Raw genomic sequence first — 9052 nt, 5'->3', positions numbered from 1 at the left:
ACGCTGGCACCAAATAACAATTATTCAGGTCTAAAACTAATCCCGACGGTAGATGTAGAGGTAGCGTGCCGACGGCGATCACATCGACTTTGGAACCATTTTCCACGTGCATCGTCACCTCGTCCTTAGCCGATCTTTGTTTAATCCGTAGGCCCTGTTTCGAGTTGCAAATATGAGCAACAGAACCAGTATCAAATACCCAGGCGCTACTACAAGCATTAGTAAGGTACACATCAATAACATGTATATCAAATATACCTTTCACTTTGCCATCCTTCTTATCCGCCAAATACTTGGGGCAGTTCCGCTTCCAGTGACCAGTCCCTTTGCAGTAGAAGCACTCAGTTTCAGGCTTAGGTCCAGACTTGGGCTTCTTCCCGGGAGCAGCAACTTGCTTGCTATTCTTCTTGAAGTTCCCCTTCTTCCCTTTTCTCTTTTTCTTGAAACCAGTGGTCTTGTTAACCATCAACACTTGATGCTCCTTCTTGATTTCTACCTCCGCAGCCTTTAGCATCGTGAAGAGCTCGGGAATTGTCTTTTCCATCCCTTGCATATTATACTTCATCACGAAGCCTTTATAGCTTGGTGGCAGTGATTGAAGAACTCTGTCAATGACACTATCATCAGGAAGATTAACTCTGAGCTGAGTCAAGTGGTTATGGTACCCAGACATTCTGAGTATGTGTTCACTGACAGAACTATTCTCCTCCATCTTGCAGCTATAGAACTTGTTGGAGACTTCATATCTCTCAACTCGGGCATTTGCTTGAAATATTAACTTCAACTCCTGGAACATCGCATATGCTCCATGACATTCAAAACGTCTTTTAAGTCCCGATTCTAAGCCGTAAAGCATGGCACACTGAACTACAAGTAGTCATCAGCTTTGCTCTGCCAGACGTTCATAACGTCCGGAGTTGCTCCTGCAGCGGGTCTTGCACCTAGTGGTGCTTCCATGATGTAATTCTTCTGTGCAATAATGAGGATAATCCTCAAGTTACGGACCCAGTCCGTGTAATTGCTACCATCATCTTTCAACTTAGCTTTCTCTAGGAACGCATTAAAATTCAAGGGAACGGTAGCACGGGCCATTGATCTACAACAACATAGATATGCAAAAAACTATCATGTACTAAGTTCATGATAAATTAAAGTTCAATTAATCATATTACTAAAGAATTCCCACTTAGATAGACATCCCTCTAGTCATCTAAATGATCACATGATCCATATCAACTAAACCATGTCCGATCATCACGTGAGATGGAATAGTTTTGAATGGTGAACATCTCTATGTTGATCATATCTACTATACGATTCACGTTCGACCTTTCGGTCTCAGTGTTCCGAGGCCATATATGCATATGCTAGGCTCGTCAAGTTTAACCCGAGTATTCTGCGCGTGCAAAACTGGCTTGCACCCGTTGTATGTGAACGTACAGCTTATCACACCCGATCATCACGTGGTGTCTCGGCACGACGAACTGTATCAACGGTGCATACTTAGGGAGAACACTTATACCTTGAAATTTAGTGAGGGATCATCTTATAATGCTACCTCTGTACTAAGCAAAATAAGATGCATAAAAGATAAACATCACATGCAATCAAAATATGTGACATGATATGGCCATCATCATCTTATGCCTTTGATGTACATCTTGAAAGCACCGTCATGATCTCCATCATCACCGGCTTGACACCTTGATCTCCATCGTAGCATCATTGTCGTCTCGCCAGCTATTGCTTCTACGACTATCGCTACCGCTTTGTGATAAAGTAAAGCAATTACATGGCGATTGCATTTCATACAATAAAGCGACAACCATAAGGCTCCTGCCAGTTGCCGATAACTTTTACAAAACATGATCATCTCATACAAAAACTTATATCACATCATGTCTTGGCCATATCACATCACAACAAGCCCTGCAAAAACAAGTTAGACCTCCTCTACTTTGTTGTTGCAAGTTTTACGTGGCTGCTACGGGCTTCTAGCAAGAACCGTTCTTACCTACGCATCAAAACCACAACGAGTTTTCGTCAAGTGTGTTGTTTTAACCTTCAACAAGGACCGGCCATAGTCAAACTCGATCCAACTAAAGTTGGAGAAACAGACACCCGCCAGCCACCTCTGTGCAAAGCATGTTGGTAGAACCAGACTCATGAACATGGTCATGTAATGTCGGTCCGGGCCGCTTCATCCAACAATACCGCCGAATCAAAGTAAGAAATTGGTGGTAAGCAGTATGACTATTATCTCCCACAAATCTTTGTGTTCTACTGGTGCATATCATCTACGCATAGACCTGGCTCGGATGCCACTGTTGGGAAACGTAGCATGCAATTTTAAAAAAATTCCTACGATCACGCAAGATCTATCTAGGAGCTGCATAGCAACGAGAGGGGGAGAGTGTGTCCACGTACCCTCGTAGACCGAAAGCGGAAGCATTATGTTAACACGGTTGATGTAGTCGAACGTCTTCACGATACAACCGATCCAAGTACCGAACGTACGGCATCTCCGTGTTCAGCACACGTTCACCTCGATGACGTTCCTCGAACTCTTGATCCAGTAGAGGGTCGAGGGAGAGTTCTGAAGGTAATATGCCCTAGAGGCAATAATAAAGTTATTATTTATTTCCTTATATCATGATAAATGTTTATTATTCATGCTAGAATTGTATTAACCGGAAACATAATACTTGTGTGAATACATAGACAAACAGAGTGTCACTAGTATGCCTCTACTTGACTAGCTCATTAATCAAAGATGGTTATGTTTCCTAGCCATTGACATGGGTTGTCATTTCATTAACGAGATCACATCATTAGGAGAATGATGTGATTGACTTGACCCATTCCGTTAGCTTAGCACTCGATCGTTTAGTATGTTGTTATTGCTTTCTTCATGACTTATACATGTTCCTATGACTATGAGATTATGCAACTCCCGTTTATCGGAGGAACACTTTGTGTGCTACCAAACGTCACAACGTAACTGGGTGATTATAAAGGTGCTCTACAGGTGTCTCCGAAGGTACTTGTTGGGTTGGCGTATTTCGAGATTAGGATTTGTCACTCCGATTGTCGGAGAGGTATCTCTGGGCCCTCTCGGTAATGCACATCACTTAAGCCTTGCAAGCATTGCAACTAATGAGTTAGTTGTGGGATGATGTATTACGGAACGAGTAAAGAGACTTGCCAGTAATGAGATTGAACTAGGTATTGAGATACCGACGATCGAATCTCGGGCAAGTAACATACCGATGACAAAGGGAACAACGTATGTTGTTATGCGGTCTGACCGATAAAGATCTTCGTAGAATATGTGGGAGCCAATATGAGCATCCAGGTTCCGCTATTGGTTATTGACCGGAGACGTGTCTCGGTCATGTCTACATAGTTCTCGAACCCGTAGGGTCCGCACGCTTAACGTTTCGATGACAGTTATATTATGAGTTTATATGTTTTGATGTAACGAAGGTTGTTCGAAGTCCCGGATGTGATCACGGACATGACGAGGAGTCTCGAAATGGTTGAGACATGAAGATTGATATATTGGAAGCCTATATTTGGATATCGGGAGTGTTCCGGGTGAAATCGGGATTTTACCGGAGTACCGATGGGTTACCGGAACCCCCCGGGGGCTTAATGGGCCATAGTGGGCCTTTGTGGAGAAGAGGAGAGGCGGCTAGGGCAGGGCCGCGCGCCCCTCCCCCCTAGTCCAAATAGGACAAGGAGAGGGGGCGGCGCCCCCCCCTTTCCTTCCTCTCTCCCTCCTCTTTCCCCCTCCACTCCTAATCCAACTAGGAAAAGGGAGGGAGTCCTACTCCCGGTGGGAGTAGGACTCCACCTGGCGCGCCCCTCATGGCCGGCCGCACCTCCCCCCTTCCTCCTTTATATACGGGGGCAGGGGGGCACCCTAGAGACAACAATTGATCGCTTGATCTTTTAGCCGTGTGCGGTGCCCCCCTCCACCATAGTCCACCTCGATAATACTATAGTGGTGCTTAGGCGAAGCCCTGCGTCGGTAGAACATCATCATCGTCACCATGTCGTCGTGCTGACGAAACTCTCCCTCAACACTCGGCTGGATCGGAGTTCGAGGGACGTCATCGGGCTGAACGTGTGCTGAACTCGGAGGTGCCGTGCGTTCGGTACTTGATCGGTCGGATCGTGAAGACGTATGACTACATCAACCGCGTTGTGCTAACACTTCCGCTTTCGGTCTATGAGGGTACGTGGACAACACTCTCCCCTCTCGTTGCTATGCATCACCATGATCTTGCGTGTGCGTAGGATTTTTTTTTTTGAAATTACTACGTTCCCCAACAGTGGCATCCGAGCCTGGTTTTATGCGTTGATGTTATATGCACGAGTAGAACACAAGTGAGTTGTGGGCGATATAAGTCATACTGCTTACCAGCATGTCATACTTTGGTTCGGCGGTATTGTTGGATGAAGCGGCTCGGACCGACATTACGCGTACGCTTACGCGAGACTGGTTCTACCGACGTGCTTTGCACACAGGTGGCTAGCGGGTGTCAGTTTCTCCAACTTTAGTTGAACCGAGTGTGGCGACGCCCGGTCCTTGTGAAGGTTAAAACAGCACCAACTTGACAAACTATCGTTGTGGTTTTGATGCGTAGGTAAGAACGGTTCTTACTAAGCCCGTAGCAGCCACGTAAAATTTGCAACAACAAAGTAGAGGACGTCTAACTTGTTTTTGCAGGGCATGTTGTGATGTGATATGGTCAAGACATGATGCTAAATTTTATTGTATGAGATGATCATGTTTTGTAACCGAGTTATCGGCAACTGGCAGGAGCCATATGGTTGTCGCTTTATTGTATGCAATGCAATCGCCCTGTAATGCTTTACTTTATCACTAAGCGATAGCGATAGTCGTAGAAGCATAAGATTGGCCAGACGACAGCGATGCTACTATGAAGATCAAGGTGTCGCGCTGGTGACGATGGTGATCATGACGGTGCTTCGGAGATGGAGATCACAAGCACAAGATGATGATGGCCATATCATATCACTTATATTGATTGCATGTGATGTTTATCTTTTATGCATCTTATCTTGCTTTGATTGACGGTAGCATTATAAGATGATCCCTCACTAAATTATCAAAGTATAAGTGTTCTCCCTGAGTATGCACCATTGCGAAAGTTCTTCGTGCTGAGACACCACATGATGATCGAGTGTGATAGGCTCTACGTTCAAATACAACGGGTGCAAAACAGTTGCACACGCGGAATACTCAGGTTAAGCTTGACGAGCCTAGCATATAACAGATATGGCCTCGGAACATGGAGACCGAAAGGTCGAGCATGAATCATATAGTAGATATGATCAACATAGTGATGTTCACCGTTGAAACTACTCCATCTCACGTGATGATCGGACATGGTTTAGTTGATATGGATCACGTGATCACTTAGAGGATTAGAGGGATGTCTATCTAAGTGGGAGTTCTTAAGTAATATGATTAATTGAACGTAAATTTATCATGAACTTAGTCCTGGTAGTATTAGCATATCTATGTTGTAGATCAATAGCTCGCGTTTAGCTCCCCTGTTTTATTTTTTGATATGTTCCTAAAGAAAACTAAGTTGAAAATGTTAGTAGCAATGATGCGGATTGGATCCGTGATCTGAGAATTATCCTCATTGCTGCACAGAAGAATTATGTCCTTGATGCACCGCTAGGTGACAGACCTATTGCAGGAGCAGATGCAGGCGTTATGAACGTTTGGCTAGCTCAATATGATGACTACTTGATAGTTTAGTGCACCATGCTTTGCGGCTTAGAATCGGGGCTTCAAAGACGTTTTTGAAACGCCATTGAGCATATGAGATGTTCCAAGAGTTGAAATTAGTATTTCAGACTCATGCCCATATCGAGAGGTATGAGACCTCTGACAGTACTTTGCCTAAAAGATGGAGGAGAATAGCTCAATCAGTGAGCATGTGCTCAGATTGTCTGGGTACTACAATTGCTTGAATCAAGTGGGAGTTAATCTTCCAGATAAGATAGTAATTGACAAAGTTCTCTAGTCACTATCACCAAGTTACTAGAACTTTGTGATGAACTATAATGTGCAAGGGATGACAAAAAACAATTCACAAGCTCTTCGCGATGCTAAAATCGGCGAAGGTAGAAATCAAAAGAAACATCAAGTGTTGATGGTTGACAAGACCACTAGTTTCAAGAAAACGGGCAAAGGGAAGAAGGGGAACTTCAAGAATAACGGCAAGCAAGTTGTTGCTCGAGTGAAGAAACCCAAGTCTGGACCTAAGTCTGAGACTAAGTGCTTCTATTGCAAAGGGACTAGTCACTGGAAGCGGAACTACCCCAAGTAATTGGCGGATAAGAAGGATGGCAAAGTGAACATAGGTATATTTGATATACATGTTATTGATGTGTACTTTACTAGTGTTTATAGCAACCCCTCAGTATTTGATACTAGTTCAGTTGCTAAGAGTAGTAACTCAAAACGGGAGTTGCAGAATGAACAGAAACTAGTTAAGGGCGAGGTGACGATGTGTGTTGGAAGTAGTTCCAAGATTGATATGATCATCATCGCACACTCCCTATACTTTTGGGATTAGTGTTGAACCTAAATAAGTGTTATTTGGTGTTTGTGTTGAGCATGAATATGATTTGATCATGTTTATTGCAATACGGTTATTCATTTAAGATAGAGAATAATTGTTGTTCTGTTTACATGAATAAAACCTTATATGGTTACACACCCAATGAAAATGGTTCGTTGGATCTCGATCATAGTGATACACATATTCATAATATTGAAACCAAAAGATGCAAAGTTAATTATGATAGTGCAACTTATTTGTGGCACTGCCATTTAGGTCATATTGGTGTAAAGCGCATGAAGAAACTCCATGCTGATGGGCTTTTGGAATCACTTGATTATGAATCACTTGATGCTTGTGAACCATGCCTTATGGGCAAGATAACTAAGACTCCGTTCTCCGGAACAATGGAGCGAGCAACTGACTTATTGGAAATAATACATACTGATGTATGCGATCCGATGAGTGTTGAGGCTCGCGGCAGGTATCGTTATTTTTTGACCTTCACAGATGATTTGAGCAGATATGGGTATATCTACTTGATGAAACATAAGTCTGAAACATTTGAAAAGTTTAAAGAATTTCAGAGTGAAGTGGAAAATCATCATGACAAGAAAATAAGGTTTCCACGATCTGATCGTGGAGACAAATATTTGAGTTACAAGTTTGGTCTTCAAATTAAAACAATGTGGAATAGTTTCACAAATTCGTGCCACCTGGAACACCACAACATAATGGTGTGTCCGAATGTCATAACCATACTTTATTGGATATAGTGCAATCTATGATGTTCCTTACTGATTTACCACTATAGTTTTGGGGTTATGCATTAGAGACAGCTGCATTCACGTAAAAAGGGGCACCATCTAAATTCGTTGAGACGACACTGTATGAACTATGGTTTGGCAAGAAACCTAAGCTGTCGTTTCTTAAAGTTTGAGGTTGCAATGCTTATGTGAAAAAGTTTCAACCTGATAAGCTCAAACCCAAATCGGAGAAGTGCGTCTTCATAGGATACCAAAAGAAAATGTTGGGTACACCTTCTATCACAGATCCAAAGGCAATATATTCATTGCTGAGAATGGATCCTTTCTAGAGAAGGAGTTTCTCTCGAAAGAAGTGAGTGGGAGGAAAGTAGAACTTGATGAGGTAACTGTACCTTCTCCCGAATTGGAAAGTAGTCCATCACTGAAATCAGTTCCAGTGATGCTTCCACCAATTATTGAGGAAGTTAATGATGATGATCATGAGCTTCGGATCAAGTTACTATCGAACCTCGTAGGTCAACCAGAGTGAGATCCACACCAGAGTGGTACGGTAATCCTGTTCTGGAGGTCATGTTACTAGACCATGACGAACCTACGAACTATGAAGAAGCGATGGTGAGTCCAGATTCCGCAAAATGGCTTGAGGCCATGAAATCTGAGATGGGATCCATGTATGAGAACAAAGTATGGACTTTGGTTGACTTGCCCGATGATCGGCAGGCCATCGAGAATAAATGGATCTTCAAGAGGAAGACGGACGCTGATAGTAGTGTTACTATCTACAAAGCTAGAATTGTCGCAAAAGATTTTTCGACAAGTTCAAGGTGTTGACTACGATGAGAGTTTCTCACTCGTATCTATGCTTAAGTCTGTCCGGATCATGTTAGCAATTGCCGCATTTTATGAAATCTGGCAAATGGATAAACAAAACCGCATTCTTTAATGGATTTATTAAAGAAGAGTTGTATGTGATGAACCAAAAGGTTTTGTCAATCCTAAAGGTGCTAACAAAATATGCAAGCTCCAGCGATCCATCTATGGACTGGTGCAAGCATCTCGGAGTTGGAATATACGCTTTGAAAAGTTGATCAAAGCATATAGTTTTATACAGACTTGCGGTGAAGCCTGTATTTACAAGAAAGTGAGTGGGAGCACTACAGCATTTCTGATAAGTATATGTGAATGACATATTGTTGATCGGAAATAATGTAGAATTATTCTGCAAAGCATAAAGGAGTGTTTGAAAGGAGTTTTTCAAAGAAAGACCTCAGTGAAGCTGCTTACATATTGAGCATCAAGATTTTTTCAATGAGTACATACCTTGACAAGATTTTGAAGTAGTTCAAAATGGAACATTCAAAGAAAGAGTTCTTGCCTGTGTTACAAGGTGTGAAATTGAGTAAGACTCAAAGCCCGACCACGGCAGAAGATAAAAGAGAATGAAAGTCATTCCCTATGCCTTGGCCATAGGTTCTATAAAGTATGCCATGTTGTGTACCAGATCTATTGTATACCCTACACTGATTTTTGCAAGGGAGTACAATAGTGATCTAGGAGTAGATCACTGGACAACGGTCAAAATTATCCTTAGTGGAATAAGGATATGTTTCTCGATTATGGAGGTGACAAAAAGGTTCGTCATAAAGGGTTACGTCGATGCAAATTTTGATACTGATC

The sequence above is a fragment of the Aegilops tauschii genome, chromosome 4 (genome assembly GCF_002575655.3).
Source record: "Aegilops tauschii subsp. strangulata cultivar AL8/78 chromosome 4, Aet v6.0, whole genome shotgun sequence".
NCBI classification, from domain to species: domain Eukaryota; kingdom Viridiplantae; phylum Streptophyta; class Magnoliopsida; order Poales; family Poaceae; genus Aegilops; species Aegilops tauschii.
Note: the sequence above shows the minus strand (reverse complement) of the source record.